The sequence below is a fragment of the Elephas maximus genome, chromosome 6, assembly GCF_024166365.1.
Source record: "Elephas maximus indicus isolate mEleMax1 chromosome 6, mEleMax1 primary haplotype, whole genome shotgun sequence".
Lineage (NCBI taxonomy): Eukaryota > Metazoa > Chordata > Mammalia > Proboscidea > Elephantidae > Elephas > Elephas maximus.
Window position 1 is genome coordinate 19,069,662 of NC_064824.1, and position 27,418 is coordinate 19,097,079.

The 27,418-nt window shown below is 46.1% G+C and overlaps 1 protein-coding gene across 3 annotated transcripts in view; it reads right to left on the minus strand.

Moving 5' to 3' along the window:
* The window catches only part of RALB (RAS like proto-oncogene B), a 67,723-nt gene extending 48,607 nt beyond the window's left edge, over positions 1 to 19,116 (minus strand). The window contains exons 1-2 of one of the 3 annotated variants that reach the window (XM_049889142.1): positions 18,992 to 19,116; positions 9,292 to 9,424 (exon numbers count right to left, since the gene is read on the minus strand). The gene's annotated coding sequence lies outside the window, so the exon portion shown is untranslated. Of the gene's footprint in view, positions 1 to 9,291; positions 10,464 to 18,991 lie in introns of those variants that run through there. The other 2 variants (XM_049889139.1, XM_049889140.1) reach the window with 2 other exon arrangements.
* Positions 19,117 to 27,418: the final 8,302 nt, after the last annotated feature.

Sequence of the window (27,418 nt, forward strand, 5' to 3'; positions counted from 1 at the left end):
ACATACTTACTATACAGCTTTAAAGTCTTCAGAAATAGAAAATAGGGGGAAAAATTAAAAGATTATCTTGAGAACGCTTAGAATTTTACAAAAGATAGAACAAAATAATGAAGGCTTAAAACAACATGCCCACTTCAAGTCATAAAATAAAATTAAAGAAGAAAAAAGGGGGATTCTGATTTTAAAGTGTATTACTGGATTTTCACAACTCAGAGCTGAATAGAAACTGGAGAAGCCAGGAGACAGGTTTTTGTTTTTTAAACACAATTCTATCAATACCTAAATTTTATTTTTCACTAAATCAGATTTGGAGGATTGTTACTATATTTGTGGCAACTTTTTGCAATTCTAGCTTAGGTCATCCATAAAAACAAACAGACAAGCCATGTTACATCATAACTTCCGACCGAAACATTTATTTTTCATGGATACACTCAAAGGACTGAAGTATTACTTTAGTTTTGTAAGAACGGTCCAGTTACCATCCTTTACATTAAGAAAAACTGTACAAACTTCTCGATCTTCTCTCAACAAAACCCAGAAAATCAACTCAGGAAAATTTTTTGAAGATTTGTTTAAACACCCCAAATCTTCCATATTACGTGGTGGGGTAAACAACCTACGACAAGATTCTGTATCTCCCGATTTAGTGTAGTCAAACCATGTGGCTATCGTTCCTATAAAGAGCAAGCACATACAGTCACGTCTCATTATTCACTGTAGTCACGTTCTATAAACTCGCCAGGAGCACTGAATTAGCAAATACTGAACCCCTGCTCCTAGCAAAATACACGGTTAGGTTCCTGCAAGCCTCAGGTCACAACATTTTCATCAAACGATCAACACACGGCCTTGTTTCGTGTGTGTTTCTGTTTGGACACCTTATCTAATATATACTGTTGATTCGTTAACGTTGAATTCACAGCCAACAGGACTATAACTCACCTGAACAAAGCTTCTCTAACACCTGTATCTTCTCTATACGGCACATCACAGCCTTCTTGTACTTAGGAACACTGGACGGCACTTCAGCACTATGTTTGGGAGCCATTTCAAATAGCAAAATCACCGACGAAAAGCACAGAAATGTGAAAAATGTGGCAGTAAATAGACCACAAAAAGGCCACCTGTTTACAGTATAAGAGCTGAACAAGAAGACAGCACGTAGCTTTTTTCAGTCTTAGCTGGGAACACACGTATCGGGTGATTCAAAATTTTGCCACTCTGCACGTGTCTGCAAATGAGCATGAAAGCTCCATGAGTTATTGATTTTAGGGTTACACATGAATTTTAGAGAGTTGGTGAATTCATACATACAGAATCTGCAAATACTGCAGGTCAGCGGTACTTCCATTACTATTTTATTTCCTGCCATAAATCACTAGAGCTTCTCTGAAGTCCTCTCAAGTCTCCTCCAAAATTAAAGAGCAGATGACTGCTTAAAGTAATAGCATTTCACACATACAACAAAAACAAGAACAGGCCCTTTTGGCAAAGGTACATCTGGTGGGAAAAATGAGTTAAAAAAAAAAAGACTTCACTAAATAACATGGAAATGATCCCAGATACATAATTTAAGGTGCTGTCTGCTTAGCATCCCTTTTCCAGAAACTGCCTCCCCTCCCCAACCTCATGGTTACTCCAGGAGAGGAGGTGAGGGTGGGGTGAGTATGTAAGTATGCCAGGTTGGTATGTGGCCCCCATCCCCTGGGGGAAACTGGCTGTTCCAAAGAAGGGCACTTGACCCAAGGGAGGGCAAGGAGTCATTTCCCTCAGATTGCTGGGTTTGAGACTGAGAGGGCTGGGCCCAGCACAGCAAAAGCTGGGAGAAGGAGCCAGCCATGCCCTACAGAAGCCTGATGGGGGCAGGAGTAAGAGCATCAGGGCGGCTGTGGCCTCTCAGACAGCGCAGGCCCCTTCCAAAGGGACAGCAACTCCTCAGCACTACCTGATGATGGCTTCCATTTAGGAAGGTCAGGCCTTCTGACTTGTTAAGAGACACTAGGAATTTGCATTTTTCTGTGAAATCTCCCTCTTTTAAGTGTTAGTAACTAGATCAATTCTTACAAGTACTGTGTAAACGAACAATGCATGTCCGCAGGCCACCAATTTTACATATTGACAGCCATGCTTCTTGCCAAGTGGTGGAAGATGATCTACAGCCAAGACAGACAGAGCTGGCACACGGAGAGAAACGTGGAGGCAGTCTTGGCAGCTTTCAGTCCCTCTTTCCAGCTGCTCTTGAGTCCCCACTGTAGCCTCTGTCCCCTTCCTGTGGCTTGATTTTTTCATTTCTTTTTTAAATCAATGACATACACCGGTATTCTCCCAATGAAGCAATCCCCTTTTGCTGTCTAACCTTATTTACCTTATGTTTCATGTTTCTGTCATTTCCAACCAAGAGAATTCTAACTTACAGTACACAGGGCTTTGACAACGCACATACAACTCAAGTCTAAGAACTCGGACCCAGGCAATGGCACGGAGAAGTGATACGACACAAAACTGTTTCATTCTGAATGAATAAAGCGTGAACACTAGACGTAGCAAGTTCAGCTAAAGGTAGTTCCAGGGAATTCAAATACTCTAGCCCATGTATTTTGGGTTAGCCCATTGTATACTTAGGAGTCTTGTCCGCACTGACAGTGGCTTAAATGAAAAAGTTATTTATCAGTTCACATAACTGAAATGTCCAGGAAAAAAGCCTGCTTCAGGAGCTCAAATGATGTCTCCGGAACCCAACGTTTCTCTCTCATCACCTACCACTCTTCTTGCCACCCTATGACCCCTCCCAATCCTAAGTCTTCTCCTGTGGGTGTCAGCTTAAATGACGCTGCTTCCAGGATCACCACTGCCCCTCAAGTCACTCCCTCTCCATCACCCTCCAACTCAGCCCCTTTGTTTCTTTCACTGCACTTATTACAACTTGCAATTCTTTTATTTTTCTATTTTTAGTTGCTTTTTGTTTGTTTCTTCCACTACACAAGGGCAAGCATCAGGCCTGCCTCTTTCCCTCCTGGGCCCTCCGTAATCAGCACTTGGTGGGCCCTTCATTGTTCACTGACGGAATGTTTCCCTATAAACCCATTTGCACCGCCCAGGGACATAACAGCAATATAAATCATGCTGCAGCCTAAATAACATGAATTTTACCCAAACTACAACGTCGTTGTTAGGTCCCGTCGAGTCAGTTCCGATTAATGGCGACCCTATGTACAACAGATTGAAACACTGCCTGGTCCTGCGCCATCCTCACAATCGTTGTTATACTTGAGCCCATGATTGCAGCCACTGTGTCAATCCTTCTCATTGAGGGTCTTCTTCTTCTTCGCTGACCCTCTACTTATATATATAGTATATATGCCACACTGGATCACTGGTGGCACAGTGGTTAAGCACTCAGCTGCTTAACTCAAAGGTCAGTGATTCAAACCTAGCAGCCACTCTGCGGGAGAAAAGATGTGGCAGTCTGCTTCCGTGAAGATTTAAACCCCTTGAGGCATGTGGGGACCATGGTCTCGGGGAACATCTAATTCAACTGGCATAACATAGTTTATAAAGAAAACGTTCTACATTCTAATTTGGTGAGTAGCATCTGGAGTCTTAAAAGCCTGTGAGCAGCCATCTAAGATATTCCACTGGTCTCACCCCTTCGGGAGCAAGGGAGAATGAAGAAAACTAAAGATATAAGGGAAATTAAGTCCAAAGGACTAAAGAATCACATCTACCATGGCCTCCACCAGATTGAGTCCAGTACAACTAGATGGTGCCCGGCTACCACCACTGAGTGCTCTGACAGGGATCACCATAGAGGGTCTCGGACAGAGCTGGGGAAAAATGTAGAACAAGATTCTAACTCACAGAAAAAAAACAGACTTACTGGCCTGATGGAGACTGGAGAGACACTGAGAGTATGGCTCAGTAATGAAGTCACTCCAAGGTTCATCCTTCAGCCAAAGATCAGACAGGCCCGTAAAACAAAACGAGACTAAAGGGGCACACCAGCCCAGAGGCAAGGACTAGAAGGCAGAAGGGAACAGGAGAGGTGGTAATCGGGAACCCGAGGTTTAGAAGGGAGAGTGTTGACATGTCGTGGGGTCGTTAACCAATGTCACAAAACAATATGTGTACTGTTTAATGAGAAAAAAATTTTAGTTTGCTATGTAAACCTTCATCTAAAGTGCAATAAAAAAAAAAAGATTTACAGGCTTGGAAGCCCTATACAGCAGTGGCAGTTCTGGTCTGTCCTGTAGGGTCACTATGAGCTGGAATTGACTCAACGGCAGTGGGGTTTTTTTTGGTATATATGCTGTGTGTGTGTGTGTGTGTGTATCTGTGTATGTGTGTATATACATACGTACATATATATACATATATGTGTATATAACATGGTACCCCGGGTGGTGCAATCAGTTTGCACTTGACTACTAACCTAAAGGTTAGCAGTTAGAACCCACCCAGAAGTGCTGTGGAAGAAAGGCCTGGAGGTCTGCTTCTGCAAAGATCACAGCCAAGAAAAGCCTATGGAGCAGCTCTACTCCGCGGCACATGGGGTCACCACGAGTCGGAATCAGCTTGACAGCAACGACTCGGTTTTCTTGTTTTTAGTATACAGTATAAAATTCAGGACTTGGACTCATCTGTATTTTTATCTCCATTACTTAGAGTTAAAAGCTTAAAAAGTTTAAGCACCATTTCCTTATTTCAAAAACAAAGCTTAGCAAATGGTTAACATTAATTCACGTTTTTTAAAGCCTTGAGAGTCTGTCACTACAGAATGCGAATCTCTTAAGATTGTTATCTAAGGATTTATTTGAAGTCTTTAAGGTTATTGTTATGAGTTGACATGAGCCTTTAAAACAGATTATCAAATCATAAAGAAAAGTAAGTTTATTTACTAAGTCTCAGTAGAAAAAAAAACTGTAGTCTTAGCGGTTTGATATATCATTATAATATGCAAAGTTCCTACAATTATAAATACTTTAAAAATTAAAGTAACCTAATTTTTATAAGAATTTCATTTCCCCCATTGATTTAAATAAAGATTTCAAAGAAATTTTATAATTGGATTGTTTTCCATTCGGCAGTGATTCTTCTATCTGACCAGGTCTTACTTGTATTATCAGAAAGGAGCAAAGGACCTGGCACATGGCAGGCTGGACCTGTTGAATGACTAAGTGACGGCAACAAAATGAAAGTAGCTCTTACACGAGTGTTCATCACAGCAGTTTTCACAATAACTAAAAGGTGGGAACAACCCTAGTGTCCACGAACAGATGAGTGGATAAACAAAATGTGGTCTATACATACAGTGGGATATTACTCAGACATAAAGAGAAATGAAGTCCTGATACATGCCACAACATGGATGAACCCTGAAAACATGCTGAGGGAAATAAATCAGTTGCAAACGCGATAGCCAGAGCAGCCAGTAGCTGCTCAGCCATCATCAAGCAAGGCTTCCCCCTCCTGTCCACAATCATCAAACCTTAAGTGACTGACAGCGATGCGCGTGGCTCAGTTAGCAGTTGCTTGGCCATTATCGTGGAGCCCTGCTGGTGCAGCTGTTAAGAGCTACAGCGAGCTACCACAAGGTTGACAGTTCAAATCCACCAGCCACTCCTTGGAATCCACTGGATGGCAACGATGTGGGTCCAGCCATTATCAAGCAGAACCCGTCCCCTCCTGTCCACTGTCCTCAAAGACCCTGAACGCTGCGTGCGGCTCAGTTCCTGCCTTAAGCCAGTCAAACCCAGCTTACTAGCCTCCAAGTATCCCATAGTTTCCGCCCAGGCCGGGACTTATCCGCCATTTCCCGTACCTAAAAGGAAAAAAATGCCACTTGTCTTACTGCGCCTGCACACCATGATGCCCTTATGTAGTCAGTGACGTTTGTATGTACGTCCTTGTGCGGGAAGGTGTAAAAGGCTCTGCCTGCCTTTGCTGGGGAGCTTGCTCTGAGGTGTACACCTCCGTCCTCCTTGCCTGCGTGCTTGCAGTAAACACTCTTCCTCCCTCCTCACCTCCCTGTGTCTTTGCTGGCCAGAAGAGCGGGGCAGGACCTGCTTCCGGTAACAGAAGGAAAAACACTGTATCATCTCATAGATATGAAATAAGCAAATATACAGAAACCAAAGACTACCAGAAGTGGAAGAAGGGGGGCAGGCAGAGTTTCTGTTTAGGGGGCACTGAATTTATGTTAATGGTGGTGGGAGAATGATAGAAATCGTTGAGTTGGCGTGTTTTGTTATATATATTTTTACCACAATTAAAAAAAAAAAAAAAAAAACTCTTAGCAGCTCAGCTCACTCACCAAAGCAGCTTTATTGGTTAGGTAACAGTCTCTACGCAGACCCAAACTTACCAGGGTTGCTACTGAGCCTTTGTTAAATCTTTCTAATAAGCCAAGATCTCAGTCTGAACTTCTGTATTTGGTAAATCTGTATTTTCTTATTGCTTTTCATTAAACGTGACAGTCCTGGCCAGAAACAAATCACAGTTCTCACAGTTGCTCTTTCTGTGGGTTCAGCGTTTCCTACACACATTAACTTTAAGAAGGAGACTCCATTTTCCCTTCCCTCCACCGGCTGCTATTGTCATCAGTACCAGGGAAGAGGATATCTTTACATTCTTATACATACATGACTCAGCCTCCAAAGCTATAAAGTGAGGGTACTGCCTTACATGATCTAAGTTCCTTTCCAGTTGTTTGCTGTTTTTTGTCTGAAATCAGATATGCAAACCACCTCAAACTAGCGCTCCTGTGTGCCCAAGGAAATTTGTTTTAGTTATTTCTGTTCCTTCGTAAGTATCTCTTTATCTGCCTCTCCTCCTCCAAAAATAAACTAAAATAAAAAACAGAAGGCTCTGAAGCAAAGTGTTTGTCATGAGCCCCTGCCCCTGATTTGTACCTCAGCACCCATGCTGTTCTGTCAGGGCTGCCCTTCGCCCTGATGAGGGATCTCCTGCAACTTAACGCTCAGCTTACGTATTTCCTCCACCATCTTCCTAGATTCTGCCCCCCGCCCCGGGACAGCTGGCCCCCGGTCTAAGCGTGCCCACATGCCTGTCAACACTGGCCACTGGTACACTGACATAAACCAGCAATTTCCATCCTAGCTGAGGTCAGCCTCTCTGGGCACTCAAGCTGTCTGTTCACCTTCATTTGCCCCATGTGCCTAGGACTTAGTATATGCTCAATAAATGCTGCATAAAAAAACCAAAGTTCTCCACCTGGGTTCTGAAGCCTCAAGAGGGCAAGTGGTAAGCTTTGAACTATTAATTTACCTGATGGTTTTTCTGAACTATAAAGCAACAAAAAATGGGGGGGGGGGAGGTAATTTGCAAGCTGATTTTTTTTTTTTAATGTATAGTTATTTCTGATTAAGTCTTTCCCACCAACACAACCTCTGCCCCTCCCCCCCATCGCCACCAGACACTCCATGGAATCTGGGGATTTTGCTATCCTTAGACAGGTCTGGGGAGCCATGGTGGTGCAGTGGTTAAGAGATTGGCTGTTAACCAAAAGGTTGGCAGTTTGAATCCACCCGCTGCTCCTTGGAAACCCTATGTCCTACAGGTTTGCTACGAGTCGGAATCAACTCAGTGGCAAGAGGTTTAGGCTTTTTTCTCACAGTGTGACAGTTATAGACCCTCGATACATGCTCAGTTGATTACAGGCAAAGTACCCATATACTGATTTTATTTTTTGCAATTTTAGTTCCCTTAAAACCTTGTTGATTATTGATAATGTTGTTTCTTTCCTCAGTTTGTACAATCGACTCAACGGCAATGGGTTTGGTTTAGTTTTTAGAGAGGTCTGGAAGAAAGGCCTGGCAAACTACTTCCAAAAGTCAGCTAATGAAAACCGTAGAGATCACAACAGTCCCAGCTGCATCTCGTTCCATTGTGCGTGGGTTGCCATGAGCTACAGACCCACTCGACAGCAACTAACAAACGGCAGAGAAGCCTACTAATTTTTTTTTTTTTTTACGTTTGGTGGCTATGTCTCTTAAGAATATTTTAATCTACAGTTTTCTCCCTCCCCCCGCCCTTTTTTTTGGTTGAAGAAACAGATTTTTGTCCTGTTGAAATTTCCCATATTCAGGATGATTTTCTGTGGTGACATTTTACAAATTCCTCTGTCTCCTTTTATTTTCTGCAAACCAACAGTTAGATATAAAGGCTTCATCAGATGCAGGTTCAATTTTTGGGTAAGAAAATTTCATAGGTGGTGGTGTGTACTTCCAGCTGGAGGTACATGACGTTCACGGCTCTTTTCTCTGTAACATTAACAGCTATCGACGATCACTGCCTAGATCCAAGACCTCATTCCAAACCCATTGCCATCCAGTCAACTCCAACTCATAGCAACTCTATAGGATGGAGTAAAACTGGCCCATAGGGTTTCCAAGGAGCAGCTGGTGGATTCGAACTGCCGACCTTTTGGTTAGCAGCCTCTTAACCACTGTACCACCAGGGCTCCAAGATCTCATTAAGGGTATACAAAACAGTGATATCCCATCATTCCTTTTCATTTTTTTATTGTACTTTAGATAAACATTTACAGAGCAAATTAGTTTCTCATTAAACAATTAATACCCATATTATTTTGTGACATTGGTTGCCAACCCCACAACATGTCAACACTGTCCTCTTCTTGACCTTGGGTTCCCTATTACCAGCTTTCCTGTCCCCTCCTGCCTTCTTGTTCTTGCCCCTGGGCTGGTGTGCCCATTTAGTCTCCTTTTATGTGTCTGTTTAATCTTTGGCTGAAGGGTGAGCCTCAGGAGTGACTTCAGTACTGAGTTAAAAGGGTGTCTGGAGGCCATTCTCTTGGCTTTCTCCAGTCTCCGTCAGAGCAGTAAGTCTGGTCTTTGAGAGGCCTACTAATTTATACAGATGCACTCTGAAGTTCCTTCTACCTGCAAAAGCAGCAGGTCTGCTTTAACGCCTTGGAGACATTAGAGCTATTTCATCTCTTAGTAGCTGAAGGGCAAATTTGGAACTAGCACTCATGTCACTATTCTGAATTACTTATCTAGATAAAACCCTGTTTAGAGATCTACTACAGGTAGTCCTCAATTTACGATGTATTTGAGTTACACATGATGAACCACACTTACCATGGTCCTTTTTTTTGTACATCTTATCATTAGTAATATGTACTACATACAGTGTTGCAGCATGTAATTTGTACATCTGATCGTTAGTAATATGTACAGGTACTACATATACAGTGTTGCAGCACGTAATTCTCAGGTCTTCACTCCCAGACATTCTATGTTTTACCGTTCAAAAACATTGCCATACAGATTTAGTTTTCTGAACTAAATCAGGGGCTTCAGTTGCTCGAAAACATGGACCCAAGTGCTGATCGCTTTGCTGAAGTCAACAGGCAGATTCGGGAAGCAGTGAGATGTTACTGCAAAATATAAGAAAGAAAGAAGAAAAGGACCAGATAGATAACTCCCACTAACCTTCTGACTAGAAACCCATCCCCGTTCCCAGGGATAATCCAGATGATTCAGAACCTTCCACAGATGGAGCTATTACCGCAACTGACAAAATGCCAACCTTGTCCAGCTCTTCATCGGCCGAGTAAGTTTTTATGATTTGTGCATTTTTATGTATGGATGTGGGTATTAAAAGATATCGTAAGTTTATATGTAATGTTTCAACCCCCACAGAAAAATAAAGATCAGATTTATAAAGATACAGGTAAGAAAAGGTAATAATAATGAAAACTAAATTTAAAAAACAAAAAAAGAGGTATTGGACTTACATCAGAACCAACATATGACAGAGTCACTGGATCAGAACCCTGTCGTATGCTGGGGACTACCTGAACTACTATTTCTGCAGCACCTACTGGTACGTTGCGTGCCCTCAGAGTTAGTACAGTGTGCCCAAGGTCACGTAGCTCGTAAACGGCAAGGCTGGGACTGGAACCCCAGAAGTCCAGCTCAGAGTCCACACTCCTGAGCTACGGACTGGGGCTGGTGAGAAAGCCCTTCAAGAATGAAGCTAAAAACTAAGTTATTTTCAGGACACAGCCCTAAGGGCCAGGAAGCTTACTGAAGAGGCAGAAATGCAAAGGGAGCAGAGAACACAAGTTCTAAAACAAAAGTAGCTCTATACCAACTACAATATGGGACAGGAGAAAAACACTGGACGTGAAGTCTGCAGCCTACCATTAGGCAGCTAATGGCCTTGGATAAATTACTGAGTATTTCTTGGCCTCCGCCTGATTTGTCAACTACCCAGGATATCGATATCCTTGAGGTTAAGAAGATTAAATGAAAAAAAAACCCGTATCACAATAGCTGGCACTTAGTAAGCACTTAACTGCTTTTTTGAATAAAAAACCCGTTGCTGTTGAGGTGATTCCGACTTGTAGCGACTCCACGGCAACCCCACAGCAACCCTGTAGTACTCTCACCCCAAGACAACCGTACCCATCCCTGAAATGACTAAACCCCTCCCCCAGGCCCTTGGGAATGTGTGCAAACTCTTCCAGGCTCTCCACCTCTTCTAGGAACGTTCCCCCGCCTTTTGGCTTTGCCTGAACCCAGGTATACCCTGGGGACACCATGTCTTAAGCAGGTGCTGCCATATGCCTCAGGGCCAGAAAGGACAAGTATCCTGCCTTGCTCCCCACTGTGACTTCCAATTCAGTGTTTCCCTTAGTCCAACAATCCCCACCTTCTCTGAGGCTTGCGCTTCCCACCTACATCTACAGACCTCCTGATCACATCTCTCATTTACTGAAGACTTCTGCTCCTGGGTCACAGACTGCCTTTCTACCCCAACTCTCCTCATCCTCAGTGGCTTCTACATCCATACAGATGACCCATCCGGTAGCCTGGGCTCTCAATTCCTTGACCTCCTCTGCAAAGACCTTTTCCTTCATTCCACTTGACACTGTCATGATCATACCCTGATTTCATCATCCCTAGAAACAGTATGTCCTTTAACCCCCCCTCCCTCTCCCATCTTTCTAGCTCATCTCATCAAATACCCTCATTGCCACAATTCTCTGGCTTCCTGACACCTGGGAGCATTGGCCCAAGCACTTTCCCTCTGCATATGAAACCCCCTCCCCACCACAACCAGGTTCCACTTTCCCCCTTAACCAGTTTAGATTCCACAGCCTGGCATTATAAAAGCCCTTTTGCAAATACCCTCGCCTATCTCTCTTGCTCCCTTCTCCTCTGTCACACTCACTATTCTACTTATCAGAGCCTACAACTGGCAAGCAAATATTGCTGGGGAGGGAAAAAAATCACGTAACCAGCCTTACTGAACTTCACTTCAGAGTCATTTATGATCGCAAAGCTGGAACAGGCATTCACTCCACACTCCCCAGAAATCTCACTGATCCTCCTGTCCACCCTCCCTATGCTCACTCAACAGACAGCACATTGTTCCCAGAGAGAAGAACTGAGACCATTAGGCACAGTGTGGCTATTATTTTAGGACCTCCTGGTCCGCTTTATGTCTCGACGGGATCATCCCCAATTGCAGATGGATTGACACGTTCTACTTAAACATCACCCTAAAGACACACATAGCACCCCCCCTTTGATCCTCCATGTCCCTCTAGTTAATGGCACAATTACTCTACAGCCCTGCTTACCTATACCAGTGCGTCCTTCCCAAACTTCAATGCAGGCATAAATTGCCTGCAGACCTTGCTCACATGCGTATTCTGATTCAGCAGGTCTGGTATGGGGCCCGAGATTCTGCATTGCTGACATACTCCAGGTCCACAGACCTCATTGTGAGAAGCAAGGCCCTGTGTTTGCTTTTCCCCACAGTTTCATTTATGAAATCCGCTGGGATCCAGCTTCCTCCCCCAGCATAACTTCATGTCAAGGTTGCCAACAAACTCCATGTTGCAAACTCCAATAAAAACTTTTCCTCTTCCCCCACCCCTTTTTAAACGAACATGTAGCAACTGTAATAAAACTTTGCATGGAGAAAGGGGACAGCCCCTAGTGGGCCAACTGAAAGATCTGTCTTGGCATCTCCTTCCTCGATGTTTTCCTTTTTGGCTTCAGTAACACCACATTCTCCCACTGCTCTTAGTAACTCTCATTTCTAACAAGTTCCCAGGAAGTTATACGTAAGAATCACCTGGGGATCTTATTAAACTGCAGATCCTGATTCAGTATGGGGTCGGGGGGAGATGTAAATTCTCAGCCGGGAACTTGTTAGACATGCAAATTCTCAGTAAGGGTTCAAACCTGATGGAACCAATTTGAAGCTCTGCTCTCTGGTGGCTCTCAGCGCCTTATGCCAGGTCTTTCTTCTTTACTTGGTAATCCTCCAAGCTAGGTCTTAGCCCTTCTGATCTCTGTGTTGTCTCCCGAGGCAAACTCGTCCATTCCAGTGGCTTTATAGACAGCTTCTAAACTTTTAAAAAGCAGCCCAAGCCCCCCACACCGCCCCCTCCCTGGCCAATGCCCAGACGCACATTGCTCAGCCTAACTGCCATCTCTCCCCACTTTGGTGTCTTAGAAGAATCTCAAACTTAACATTCCCAAAATAGAACTCTTGGCTCTTCCCCCCAAAATCTGCTCCTTCTCCACTACACCCCATCTATTAGTTACTAAAGCCACTAGTAGTATCCAAGTCATTACTAAAGCCAGAAACCTGAGAATCATCTTTGATTCAATGGCAGCTCAATTCATGATCAATTTTGATTCCATCTCCAAAATACATTTCAAATCCGTCCACTTCTTCCGTCTCCTCCACCCCAGCCCTAGCCCCAGCCACTACCCACTGAACTACAGCTATGGCTTCCTAAGTGACCTCTTCACTGCCACTCCAGTACCTCTACAGTCCATTCTCCACACAGTCCCAGCGTGAAGTTTCTAAAACTGTAAATTAAAGTGTGCTTAAAGCTCTGTAGCAGCTCCCCACGAATAAAATCCAAACCCTCTATTCACCATGGCCTAGAGAGCCCTGGAGGGACCTTTCCCCAACCAGCTCCTCTTTCTTTCAGTTCCCTGAATATGTCAAGTTCTTTCCTACCTAGGATCCTTTTCACATGCTCTTTCTTCTTCCTGGATTTCATTTTTTGAAGACCTGAGACAGGAGGGAGCAAGGCAGAGTCAGGAAACTGAAGAAGGACCTTGGTAGCTATCCACAGCAGAGAGAAAGAAGCAGAGCCTGGTGCAAGAGAAGACTAGAAGGTAAGTAAATTTGTGTACAAATTGTTGAATGGGAACCTAAACTGCTGGGTAAACCTTCACTGAAAACACAATAAAATATTGTTTAAAAAAAAAAAAAACCAGAGGGCCAAGTTTGGGGATTTTAGACTTCTCCTGAGAGGGCCGGAAAGCCACGGAACTGTTTTAAGCAAACAGATGACATAATCAGACTTGCATGTTGAAAGGGTCATTCTGGATAGGAAGACGCAGCAGGCCAGGCCAGAGGCAATGGTGTCCTGTACTAGGGGGATGGCAGTGGGTATGGACCACGTAGACGGATTTGGGAATTACTGTTTTTAGCTGCTGTAAGTCAGCCCCCAACTCACGACGACCCCATGTGTTACAGAGCAGAACTGCTCCACAGCGTTTTCTTGGCTATAGTCTTTACAGAAGCAGTCCCTCAGGTCTTTCTTCTGCAGAGCCAAAGGGTGGGTTTGAACCGCCAACCTTGAGGCTGGTAGCCTATCACAAACATCTTGTGCCACCCAGGCACCTTTTACAACTATTAAGGAGGTTAAAATACGGCAGGACTTACTGAATGAACATATGACAGATACATAAGTATTAGTTGAGGTACTATATTGACTAAAATAAATTCCCAGTAATAGGATCAGGACTCCCTGGGTGGCACAAATGTTTAAACGCTACCCCGCGAACCAAGAGCTTGGCAGTTCAAACCCAGCGGTGCCTCGGAAAGGTCACAGTCTTGAGACCCGTGTGGAGTGCAGTGCTACTCTGCACGTCTGGAGTTGCCATGCGTCAGGATGGACGCTACAGCAACTAACGACAACGACAACAGCATCAGCTAACATTCTGGTCGCCAATCCTTTCCTGTTTTTACGAGCAGGGGGTGCGGGTGCTAACAGGAGTGAAAGGATGAAAGAAACAGTACTAGCTCATAAATTAGGACACGGGATGGGAAAAGACGTAAAATAGGACGCAGAGGAAATGTAAATTGTGCTGGCTTTTCAACTCTGTCCAACGGTGACTCTAACAACCTTCAACTGGGTCGGGACAAACAAAAACGATTCTCAAAGGAGCGCATCATCTTGTAAATTAATGTGATTTATTATATCGTTTGTTATAAATATGCTTGGTTCAAAGGATATTTGTTATGTGAAAATTTAAGAATCACGGACTTTTTAGAGATGAAAGGAAACTTGGAGATCATTTACCCAAAAAACCCTCCTTTTACAAAGGCTCAGGGGAGTTACATAACCGGCCCAAGGTCCCGTGGCAAAGCCAGACTTCAGGCTCAGGCTTCAGACCACTTAGTCCTATACTCTGCTCTCCGCCCGCAGACACCTCAGAAGGATTTCTAGAGTCTAAAAGAATAAAGCTCTTCTTTTATCCAGGTGGATAATTAAAATGTCTGAGGGTTTCAAAAAAGGACTAGGGGCTTGGGGCCAGGGTTTAGGTTCTCTTAAACTTTTTCAGAATACACAGATGACTAATGACAAGTTTTAAGCTGTTTATCAAGGAAGTCATTTTGGCAATAATTTTTACCAACTTGTTTTAGGGTTTCAAAAAAAAAAAAAACAGCTGTTCCATTTGGTTTAGGGATCAGCAAGAATTTAACTTCCAGAGCAATTGCATATTTGGCTAATAAACTCTAGCATCTGACAATGAAGAACTAGAAGAAAGAACATAAAGATTCAAATATGATATTAAAATTTTCTAGAATAGTAAAAACTCTGGCTGTATTTTCATCTCCTACAGTATTATATACTTTAGCAAGCACCTAAAAAAAAGATTTTCCAATAATGTCTGGGCTAAACCTTAAAAACATTTTTTAAATAAATTGTAGTAGCTAGTCTCCAAGAGGAAACCCTGGTGGCGTAGTGGTTAAGTGCTACAGCTGCTAACCAAGAGGTCAGCAGTTCGAATCCCCCAGGCACTCCTTGGAAACTCTATGGAGCAGTTCTACCCTGTCCTATAGGGTCACTTTGAATCTGAGTCGACTCAACGGCAGTGGGTTTGGTTTGGTTTTTAGTCTCCAAGAAAGCTGATGTCCTCCGACTTCCCCTTCACATTGTCTTCTCCCACACTGTAACAGTGTGTTCTGTGTCCTAGAAGAAGTGCTACTGTGTCACTTCCAAGATTAAGTTATAAAAGATACTGCAGTTTCCATCTTGCTTACCTATCCCTCTCTCAGACTGCTTGCTTTGGGGAGAAAGTCAGCTGCCATGTTGTGAACAGCCGTATGGAGAGGAGCATGTAGTAAAGAACTGAGACCTCCAGCCAAGAGCCATGTGAGTGAACCGTCTTGAAAGCAGACCCTCCAGCCCCAGTCAAACCTTCAGATGACTGCAACCCCAGGAGAGATGTTGAGCCACAAGCACCCAGCCAAATTGCTCCCAGGATCCTGGACTTCAGAAACTGTGTTAGATAATAAATATCTATTGTTTTACATTGCTAACTTTGGGTTAATTTGTTACACAACAGTGGAAAATTCATACAAACAGCAAACTTTAGATGTAGCCAGCCACACAGTACCTAACTACTACATTTCCTTCAACTCAGGACATATATCAAGTAAAATTACATAGGTTGGAATATTCTAATCTGGATAAGGTCTAATTTAATATTTGCTATGTCAATTCCAGGAGCCCTGGTGGCTCAGTGGTTAAGAGCTCAGCTGCTAACTAAAAGGCCAGCAGTTCAAATCTACCAGCCACTCCCCGGAAACCCTATGGGGCAGTTCTACTCTGTCCTGTAGGGTTGCTATGACTCGGAATCGACTCGACGGCAATGGGTTTGTTGTTTGTTTTTTATGTCAATTCCCAATCTAGTGAGCCTGAAATATACTGCATATAAATTGCCCACAAAGCATAGATAAAAACAACATGTTAGCAACTATTAACAGAATCTTTTTCTGCATTTAGATTCCAAATAAAAACAAAAACACAACAACTCCAAAAAGAGATTCATTTACAATCATAACAGACGACACTCTGGAAAATTACTGGCAGTTACTTTTTTTTAAGTGGCATGAACTTGAAACTGAGGCCTGGCTGGCATTTTGTGCTTGCTGTACTGACCACATACATCTTCCCTCTTTGACATTCAGCTTCCTCATTCTCCTCATCTGTCTTTCCACTCTTGCCCATCTCAAGCTCACACACCCCTTACCAACTACCCCCTCTACTCTTTGGAACATCTAAGAATATGTGCATATATACACCCATATTTATATTCCTAATTACCAAAATAACTGAGGCGCTAAAGGAGACAGCTAATGGTTAAATCTTCAAAGATAAACATTAATCAGGTATTGATTATTCTTGTTCGGTGCTGTCGAGTTGGTTCCAACTCATAGCGACCCTATGTACAACAGAACAAAACACTGCCCAGTCCTGAGCCATCATCACAATCCTTGCTATATTTGATCCCACTGTTGTAGCCACTGTGTCAGTCCATCTCGTTGAGGGTCTTCCTCTCTTTTGTTGATCCTCTACTTTACCAAGCTTGATGTCCTTCCCAGGGACTGATAACATGTCTGAAGTATGTGAGACGAAATCTTGATATCTTCGCTTCTAAGGAGCATTCTAGCTGTATTTCTTCCTGGCAGATTTGTTCATTCTTCTGGCAGTCCATGGTATATTCAATATTCTTCTCCAACACTATAAACCAAAGGCATCAATCATTCTTCGTTCGGTCTTCCTTATTCACTGTCCAAGTTTCACATGCATATGAGGTGACTGAAAATACCATAGCTTGAATCAGGCACGCCTGAGCCCTCAAGGTGACATCACTGCTTTGCAACACTTTAAATTAGAGGTCTTTTGCAGCAGATTTGATTAGATCCTTAGAAGTGATGATGGTAAGACTTTGACTAGCTTACCTTGGACACATCATCAAAAAAGACCAATCACTAGAAAGCGCCATCATGTTTGGTGGAGGATTAGGGAAGATGAGGGAAACCTTCAATGACATGAATTGACACGATAGCCCCAACAATGGGTTCAAACATACCAACAATCATGAAGATGGCACAGATGGAATGGGCAAAATCCCATTCATAAGGCTGCCATGAGTCAGAGCTGAATGCTAGGCAATTAACATCACATTGATTAGATCAGTGGGTGTGTGCCAAGCAGATAGCTGATGCTCATAGTTTTCCCCCTACCCCATGTGTTTAGGAAAGAGCTCCATTTCTCTGGTTACTTTCTTTCTTTGATCTAACATTCAGACTTTTCAAGCAACATGCGTTCATTAAAAAAAAAAAAAAAAAAACCCCAGTGTCTTGCATGTCTAACAGACGGGCTGTTTGTATAGAAGTAACTGGAGTCAATGAAAGTGGGACTCCTGTATATCATCTTGAGACAAGTTACATGGAAACCTTACAAGAGTTCACCAAGGTCCCTCCCATTCTGTAGTCTAGGTTGTTGTATTGACTAAAACATGGACAAGGGATCTGTATCCTGGCCAAAGATGCCCCACTCACAGCCTTCTTCCCACCCCTACCCCTATTCCAACCCCCACTGTCACAATGAAAACTTTAAACGGTCCTTGTTTCATTCAATTCTAACAATTAGCGAGCTGGGCATACAGTTATCTTTTTTTTTTTTTTTTTTTACAGTTGTGGGATCTGGCATTCAAAAAAACAGAGGGGTGAAAAACCATGCTCCAGATCACACCACTAGGAAAGTTTCAGAACCAGCACCAAACCTAGGTTTTCAAACCCAACTCTCCTGTTCTATCCAATATATTCAATGATCGCATTCATGGTCACCCCATTTCTGAGAACTTAACCTGTTCCAAGCAAAAAAAAACAAACCAAACCCACTGCCACTGAGTCAATTCTGACTCACAGCGGCCCTACAGGACAGAGTAGAACTGCCCCTCAGGGCTTCCAAGGAGCGCCTGTTCCAAGCAGGGGTCAAATCACAGATAACTTAAACGAACAAATGAGTCAAGTCTCTTCCACTGGCAATCCTAAATTAGTCCACGAGACACAAGAACTTCTCCCCAGAAACCTCACCTGATAACAACCCTGATGGTCAACGTTTCTAAAATGCATCTGATAATGAGCACGAAGAGAAGTGCTCACAGGAGCAGTCTCAGCGCTGCTTTCCCTGCCACTAACAGCTGCGAACCAACCACAGATCATCTTATACACGTCTAAGAAGACAAGAACAGGGGTGTCGATGCCTGGTCCAGGAAAACGGCTAAAGTCCAGAGCGCTTCCCTTAAGAAACCACAGTGCACTCGGGGCTGGCCCCTATCAAAGAAACAACTTCACACCCATTTGCAAGACAGAACCAAAACCAAACAAAACAGCTTTTAGAACACAGCCTCACTTCCGCACAAGTTCCTAAGGCAATAATAAGTTTTTGCAACACTTTATAGCTCTTGTTCAGCCCACCGCGGCAACTAAGGGACTGAGGAAGTGGCCCGTCGTCCAGCTGGAGGCCCGAAAGGGCAGGAAATGGAAGCAGAGGCCATCTGAGGGGAAAAAGGGAAGGATCGGTGAAAAGGGCGAGGCTGGGCCACCGCCTCCCGAGCCTCCGCCCGGCTGGGAGCCCCAGGGGCTTTCTCCAGGCGACCCTCCCGGCCGGCGCGGGGCAGGCGGCGGGGCGTCGCCCTCCGGCTTCGGTAGGGGACGCGCCCGGCCCCAGCCCGGCCCCAGCCCGGCCCCAGCCCGGCCCCAGCCCAGCGCGGGGAGAGCGGGGAGCGCGGGGGCCAGGAGCCGCCAGGCGCAGGGCGGCGCGCCCGCTCCCGCAGCCCGCGCCCCACCCCCCGAGGTGCCTGCGCGGCGTGGGCGCCCTTACCTGGGACACGTCCCGCGCCCGCCGCCTCGGCCGTCCGCCCCGCCCCCTCTCTCGCCTCCTCCCGGGCCGGACCCCAGCCGTCCCCAACCGATTTGTCATTCAGCGGGGCTGGCTCGCCTCCACACCCCTCGAGCGCGCCCCCGGCGTCGCCTAGGCAACCCTTCCTCTCGAGAGCGCGCCCACCCTTCCGTTCCCGCCCTCCCCTGTAGGCCACGCCCAGCGTGAGCCTATCAGCCAATCCGAGGCGGAGCCTTCAAGCGCCGGGAGGCTGAGGAGGAAGCTACGCCAATGAGAAGCCGCCTCAGGCGGGAGGGGCAGGCTCGCATGTCTGCCCCGCCCACTTCCCTTTCCTCTCTTTCCCCAGCCGGGCAAGGCGCGCGTGACCGGGGCTGCAGTGGAGGAGCTGCGAGCTGGTCCAGGGACGCTGAGCGAGGGCGAGGGAGCGGTGCTCCGGTCGTGGGACGTCGGCCAGGGCAAGGCCAAAGTAGGGAAAAGCAAAAGGGAACGACCTACCTGACAAGTAGAAACCCAGGTTTTAAAGCTACGACGTGGAGAAGTGTGCTTTCGCGCGGGTGTGGCGTGGAATATCTGTGGAAGGGTCCGGAGAGCTGTTTGCTGGGACGCCTGCCGGGGTCCCCTGCGGCGGGACCCCGTCAGCAGCCATAACTCGCTTGACAAATGACCTCCCATTAGCAGTAGTGCAGTGTCTTGACCAATGCTTGGCAACAACTTGAGGCAAGTCGCATAGGAGGAGGCTCACAACCAACAGGTTTTCTCCCACAGCCTGCCCGCCCCCGCCCTCCAAAGCCCGGGGACTGATAATTTTCTATCCAAAAAGGGCTCCACCTCAGGTTGACTTTCCTAACTAACTGCCCCTTCCTAAAGTTGAATCCTCCCCACGAGCAGGTTTGGTGACCCCTACACAAACCTCACACCGTATCACATTTGATTAAATGTCTGCCTCTACAATCTCTAGGGAAGGGAACGATCTTTTATTCAATTTTATATCCACAGCAGCTAGTGCAGTGTCTGGCATATAAACATTAATTCTCTCCTGGTTGGTAATTACACTTTAAGGTACATATGCATTATATTAGAAGCTTTTCTGCCTTGATTAAACTGCCCTGTATAAGCAACTAATTGATGTAGTCCCTCAACCAACATCTATATCCAAAAGCACAGAAGCTTCACTTTAATCTTAAGTAAGTCTTAACAGAGGCAAAGAAAACGTTCGATCAGAAGAATATCCTAGTGTTAGTCTAGGATCTTAAGCATTCAGTTTTTACCTTTCTTATGCACATTAAAGACTTACCTGGAGTGCTAATTATATGACAGAAACCATTCTAAAGGGAAAGTAGGGAACGTCTCAAAGGTGAATATCTCTACTTTGTATAACCTAGAAGGAAAATCAGACCCAAACCTTTTCCTGTGGAGTAATTAAGTGTATGGGTTTGGAGTCAAGAAGCATAGGTTCAAAGGTCCTGCTGTGTAACTTCCCAGTGGCTGTTGAGTCAGTGACAACTTACAGCGACTTCTCTGTGTCAGAGTAGAACTGGGCTCCATGGGGTTAGCAGTGGCTGATTTTTCAGAAGCAGATCACCAGGCCTTTGTTCTGAGACTACTCTGGGTGGACTCAAACCACCAAACATTCAGTTGGCATCAAGTGCGTCAACCGTTTGCACCACCCAGGGACTCCCACTATATAACAAAACCAAACCCACTGCCGGCGAGTCGATTCTGACTCATGGTGACCCCACAGGACAGAGTAGAGCTGCCTCATAGGGTTTTCAAGGCTATAATCTACAGAAACAGACTGTCACATCTTTCTCCCGTGGATTTGAACTGCCGACCTTTCAGTTGGCAACCAAGAGCTTCAACCCCTGCACCATCAGAGCACCTCACCATGTAATTTGTTGTTGCTGTATGCTGTCTAGTCAATTTCAACTCACTCATAGAGATCCTATAGAAAAGAATAGAACTGCCCCATTGGGTTTCCAAGGAGCAGCCAGTGGATCCGAACTGCTGACCTTTTAATTAGCAGCCGAGCTCTTAACCACTTCACCACCAGGGTTCCTACCATATAACTAGCAGTTACTTAAGAAGTTACTTAACCTCCCTGGGCCTCCATTTCCTAGCTGTCCAATAAAGGCAGTACTTTCCTCATCAGGTTGTAGGTGGGAAGAATTAAACAAGACTACATGTAAAGTTCTCAGTACAGTGCTAGGAGCTTGGTGAGTGCTCAGTAGATGTGAGCTGAAATCATGCTGGCCACCAGAGGCCGTGATGTACACCACAACCTCCCAAGGCCCACTCGCACTGGGCACATGCAACACCATCACTAAACAAACTCACGCTGTGCACAGCCTGGGGGAAAGGGCCTGCAGGTTTAGGTGGGAGAGAGCTGCCCACAGAGCCCTGCCCAAGTGAAACAAGAAACTCAGAGGACAGGATCAGGGTCACAGACACATCAGGCCTGTCCGGTCCCCCCAGGACCCACAGCACCATAGGTGGCTTTCTCACTTCTCCTGGAGTGTATAATCCCCTTTCTTTTGTTTTAGTAACAGACTGCTACACAGGACACACTGGGCTTTTCGAGAAATGCCACACTCAGGTTTCTGCCTCCTATTTCTCTGCCCACATCTGATCACCCACCTCAGACCCTGGAGCACTGAAAGATCTCCACTGGGACTCCACCAACGTCAGTTCAGCTCCCAGGATATGCCAGGCCCTGAGCTGGGTGTGGTAGATTCAGAGAGGAGTGGAGGGCCCTTTTGGAAGGGCTGTCTCACAAGGGACACCATCCCAAAACGTGCCCCGCCAGGGACGGGCACTGGGAGGCCACTGGCCTCACTGCATCTGGGGTTGCTCATGCCAGGACTCAAGGTGCTCTTGTCTACTGCATGTCTCTAGCTAGAACTCTGACCTCCTGTAGCACTGGGTCCTAAAGGGCATGAGAACAAGGCTCCCAGCAGGACCCTGGAAGGTCCTTCCCACCCACTGCAGCTATGGAAAAAGCATTCTGGACAGCCCTCCTTTAAAGTATTTATCGAGTACTATGCAAGTCTTGGAGCCCTGGTAGCGCAGTGGTTAAGAGCTCAGCTGCTAACCAAAAGGTCAGTAGTTGGAATCCACCAGCCACCCCTTGGAAACCCTACAGGGCAGTTCTACTCTGTCCTATAGGGTCACTGAGTTGGAATCAACTTGAAGGCAATGCGTTTGGTTTAGTTTTGTGCGTCTTTGGAGTCCCTGAATGGTGCAAATTGTTAACGTGTTCACCTGCTAACCAAAAGGTTGGAGGTTCAAGTCCATCCAGGGGCACTTCAGGAAAACAGCCTAGTGATGTACTTCTGAAAACCCAGACACTGGAAACCCTGTGGAGCACAGTCTTATTCTGGCACATAGAGGTTCATCATGAATTGGAATCCACTCAAGGGCAATTGATTTGGTTTGGTGGAGTCTTTAGTGCTGTTTGCCAAATATTTCCACTTCTCCCACCCTTCTGGGCACTGGGTAGCATTGAACTTCCTAGCTCCCTTGTGGCTGGGTGGTCCAGTGGTTAAGAGCTTGGCAGCTAACCAAAAGGTTAGCAGTTTGAATCCATCAGCCACTCCTTGGAAACCCTATGGGGCGGTTCTACTCTGTTCTATATCATTGCTATGAGTCTGAATCGATTCCACCGCAAAGGGATTGGTTTTTTGGCTTTTGTGCCTGGGTAGGGCATGTGACTACCCCAACCAATGAACTGCGAGCAGAAGTGCCATGTAAATCATTTCTAGGCTGGAGAATGTAGCTGCCAATGCAATTCTCTCCAGAGCACCAAAACTCGCTTTCTCTCTGGCATCACCATTGGGAATGTTTGTGGGGAGGGGGGTGCAGCTGCTCCATCACCCTGGGTCCCTATAATGAGCAGAGCTCCCTGCCAGCTGTGCTGGAGAAACAAGCCGTTGTGGTTTGAAGTCACCAAGATTCAGCCATTCTTCACGCAGCACAGCTTAGCCTTGCTTAGACTGCTGCAAATCTCTGCAAAACGGCAGTGAACAACTCAGACAAGAAAACAGATGAGGAATCAGTAAATGTACAAGCGACTCGGTGATTACCAACAGTGTAATTATAAATTAGACTGGGTGGCCCAAAACAGTCTGTCTTAGGAGCAGACATTTGGCCTGGGACCTGAAGGATGAGAAGGAGTCAATCTTGGAAAAATCTGGGGATGAGGGGAAGCAAAGGTGAGTCTTCAGGCAGAGGGACGAGTATGCACACACTCAGTCCTAAGGCAGGAAAAACCTTGGTGCCCTTGAGAAAGAGGTAGTGGAGGTTCGGGGTAGAATTCCCACCTTCCATCCTCACAACTAGACCAAGAAACAGCATCACGATAAACAGAGGAAAGACTGAAGTTGTCGAGGGTTTCATTTCACTGGGATCCACAATCAACAACCATGGAAGCAGCAGTCAAGAAATCAAACAAAGCATGACATTGGGTAAATCTGCTTCAAGAGACTTCCTTAAAGTGTTAAAAAGCAAAGATGTCACTTTAAGGACTAAGGTGCACCTGATCCAAGCCATGGTGTTTTCAATCACCTCATATGCATGAGAAAGCTGGACAATAAGGAAGACTGAAGAAGAATTGATGCCTTTGAATTGTGGTGTTAGCGAAGAATATTGAATATACCCTGGACTGCCAGAAGGATGAGTAAGTATCGTGGAAGAAGTGCGGCCAGAATGCTCCTTAGAAGTAAGGATGGTGAGACTATGTCTCACATACTTTGTACATGTATCAGGAAGGACCAGTCCCTGGAGAAGGACATCATGCTTGGTAAAGTAGAAAAAAAAAAAAAGTAGAAGGTAAGTGAAAAAGAGGAAGACCCTCAACACGATGGATTGACACAGTGGCTGCAAGAATGGGGTCAAGCCCAGCAACGATTGTGGGGACAGTACAGGATCAGGCAACATTTCATTCTGCTGTACATAGGGTTGCTATGAGCTGGAACTGGCTCAACGGCACCTAACAACAGCATGCAGGAAACCTGGGTTCAATTCCCAGCCAATACACCTATGCGTAGCCACCCCCTGTCTGTCAGTAGAGGCTTGTATGTTGCTATGATGCTGAACAGGTTTCAGCGGAGCTGCCAGGCTAAGATGAACTAGGAAGAAAGGCCTGGCAAACTACTTCTGAAAATCAGCAATGAAAACCTTCTGCATCACAACGGTCTGCTCTAAAACCAATCAGGGGGATGGCACAGGACTGGACAGCGTTTCCTTCTGTTGAGCATGAGGTCGCCATGAGTCAGGGGCTGACTTGAAAGCAGCTAACAGCAACAGCAACAAGAGCAGAGGGAAAGTGACGCTGCAAAAGGATGGAGAGGGAGGCACAAGCCAGATTACTCAGGGTCTTTTAGGTTATGATTAAGGAGTTTGGAATTTATTCTAAGTGTGATAGGACGTTATTGAGGGGGTTCAAGCCAGGCAGGTAACATGCTTTGATTTAGGTTATAAAAGGATCATCTGGTTGCTGTGTGGAGAATGGGCTGTAAGAGGGCAGAGGTAGAACAGAGGTCAGGAGGTTGTTCCCAGGTCCAGGCAAAGTGAGGTCCATGGGGCTGGAGGCTGGAGAGATTAGATCTCCCCTCAGATAACGGGAGTTTTGGGGAGGCTGAAGGAGGATGGGAGCAAGAGAGCTGACGAATAGCCAGGAGAGTCCTCCTGCCAAATCTAGGAGGAGTCAGAGGCAAGGCTGGAAGTCAGGACCCCAGAGGTGCTCTGGCACCAGGGAGATAGTGCTCAAGGTCAGGCAGGAACAGGGGAGGGAGAGCTGACGAATTTCCTAGAACATCAGCCAACTTTAGAGACTCACTCCCACGAGCTGGCAGTGCCATATAAATAGATAGCTTTATTAGAAAGAGTCCAACAAGCTCCCACACCCCTCATGGGCATTTGATACGTGGTGACAGCCTCAATTAGAGCGGAAAGGGGGCGGCCAATCTACAGAAGGCAAAAATGAATGCATGAATTAATGAATTCCATTCTCACCTACTGAATGCTATGGAGAAAATCTACTCCAAGCGGCAAAAGTAGGTGGGGTTAATCTTTAGCACTTCAGTCCTGTCTCTAGTCTGTTTCTCCACCTCTCGGTGTCCAAATGTGCTCACCTCACTTCCTGCTATCGAATCCTGTTCTCTAGTCCTATTCCTCTCTTACAGGTTCATTCACCAAAAAAAAATCAAACCCACTGCTGTTGAGTTGATTCCAACTCACAGTGACCCTATAGGACAGAGTAGAACTGCCCCATAGGGTTTCCTAGGCTACAGTCTTTAGGGAAGCAGGCTGCCACATCTTTCTCCCATGGAGCGACTAGTGGGTTCAAACTGCCAACCTTTCAGTTAGCAGCCGAGTGCTTAACCACCATGCCACCAGGGCTCCTTGTAACATATTTACTGTGTGTGTGTGTTTAAGCCACTTTCTGCTGTTTAGCAGAGAGCTTCTCCTTCCCTAGTCCCATCTTTCTATGTGGTCCCTTCTAGCCAGCAGGAACTAGCCAGCTATTCCTGGGCATTGCTCTGCTGGAAAGTCAGAGAGAGGCCCAAGTCATGAGAACAAGCTTTCATCTTCCAAAGAAATGAGTCTACTTGGGAAACACATTTGGAAAAAAAATGACTCATTTCTATTTTAAATTACTGAGTTAGCTGGACTTGTCTTTCTGCCATCGTAGCTTGCAAAGCTATCTCCCAGAAATGGAGTGAAATCTGTCTCATCTTCATCACCATGGCTGTCCCCACTGTGTGCCTGCTCTTTCTCTCCCCTCCCATCTTCGCAGAGACACGTGCCTCAGGCTTCCTCAGACCTGCACAATAACAACGCTGAGGATCTCACCCTGACCTCCAGATGACCAGAGAAGGCCCTCCAGGGGGTGGCTGGATTGTGGCATAAAACCAGATTTGAGCTTGTAGATTCTCTGCTGATTTCTCTCCAAAATAAAATATTTTGGAGAGAAACCAGGACGCCAACCTCATTTAATATCATGGGAAGACCCTGGTTAGCCCCTCCATTCCCCACTCGTCAGGGTGTTCCCCTGAGAGTATCCAGCACCTTCTGGATGCTGCTACAACTGCAGATGCACCTGGTCAGGGCTCGTCCATGGAACTCCTCCTTAGCCCCTTAAATGTTGGCTCTCCTAGGTTCCAGATGCAGCCTCTGCCCCACCCTGGAAAATGATATCTACACTTGCATCTCACCCTTCGGGTACATGCTGATGACACCCAGCCAGATCTGCCTCCCCAACCCAGGCCTTCTCCTCATCTGTAGATGTGTATGACCCATGGAGTCAACCAGCTCTGAGCAGCTAGCTTAGACAGACAGAGAGACACACAAAGAGGATATAAAAACTTAGGAAGAGGGATGAGGAAAGAAACGATGTTGGTGGGAAGCCTACCAAGAGCATGGCGCTGCCAGACACTCAACATTTTTTCCCTCAGACCCCCTCACAACAAGCCCGTGAAGCTGGCATTCCTCACCTTAGAGATGAAGACTCTGGACCTCAGAGGGTCAAGAGGTCACGAAGGGCTTTGGGGGTGAAGCCAGAGGTCAAACCCAGGCCGGACAGATTTGGGAGGCAGGCCAGTACTTGCTCTGCTCTAGTGCTTGTCCCGGCACTCAGCTCAATCCTAGCCTCCTCCCAGTGTGACCCAGGGCTCCCCTAGGCCCTTGATGTACAGCCTGCCCCATTGTTCCTCTAAGGCTCATCAAGCTTCCCAGGGAGACGGGGTGCTGGTGTGTTTCTGAGGTGAAGTGCTCTCCTCAGCCCTCAGCCCTTCTCCAGGGCAGTGGTTCTTTCACTATTTATTTTTCATTAACAGCCCAATTTCTTCCCTGCATCTGATCAGTGAGCAAGGCAAGGCCAACAGTGGCCAGTGGGGGAAGAAACAAACGTGGGCTGGGGGACCCCTGCTTTGGAAAGAAGGCAATGCTATTATCAGCAGACTCATACCCCCAGGTCACTGTTCCACCCAAATATCCTCCTGAAGAAAGACCACCAAGCCATTAAAAGGCACACCTCTGCCTTTTTTCTGCATTTTCTATGTTTTCCTGCAGGGTTTAAACTTGTTACAGTGGCCAAGGAGAGATTTGCAGACAGGAGCCACACGTGGCAGGAAGCTCTGACCAGTAGTGCATACCCAGACCGAGGCCTCAGCTTTGTGGGAAGAACAAAGGACAGACTGGTCAGAGGGGCCCTGCCATCTGCCCCACTGGCCCTGCTCCTCCCTGCCCTCACCAAGGGATGTGTTTGTCAGGGCGGGGGGAGGGGTGGAGCCAGGTGAGGCCCTGGGGACCCTTTCAACTCATACCTGGGGACTGCCCCTTCCTCGGCAGTTCAGGCTGTCCCCAGGCGCCCGACAGGTCCCATGCGAAGCACCTCACCCACATCCTCTCATA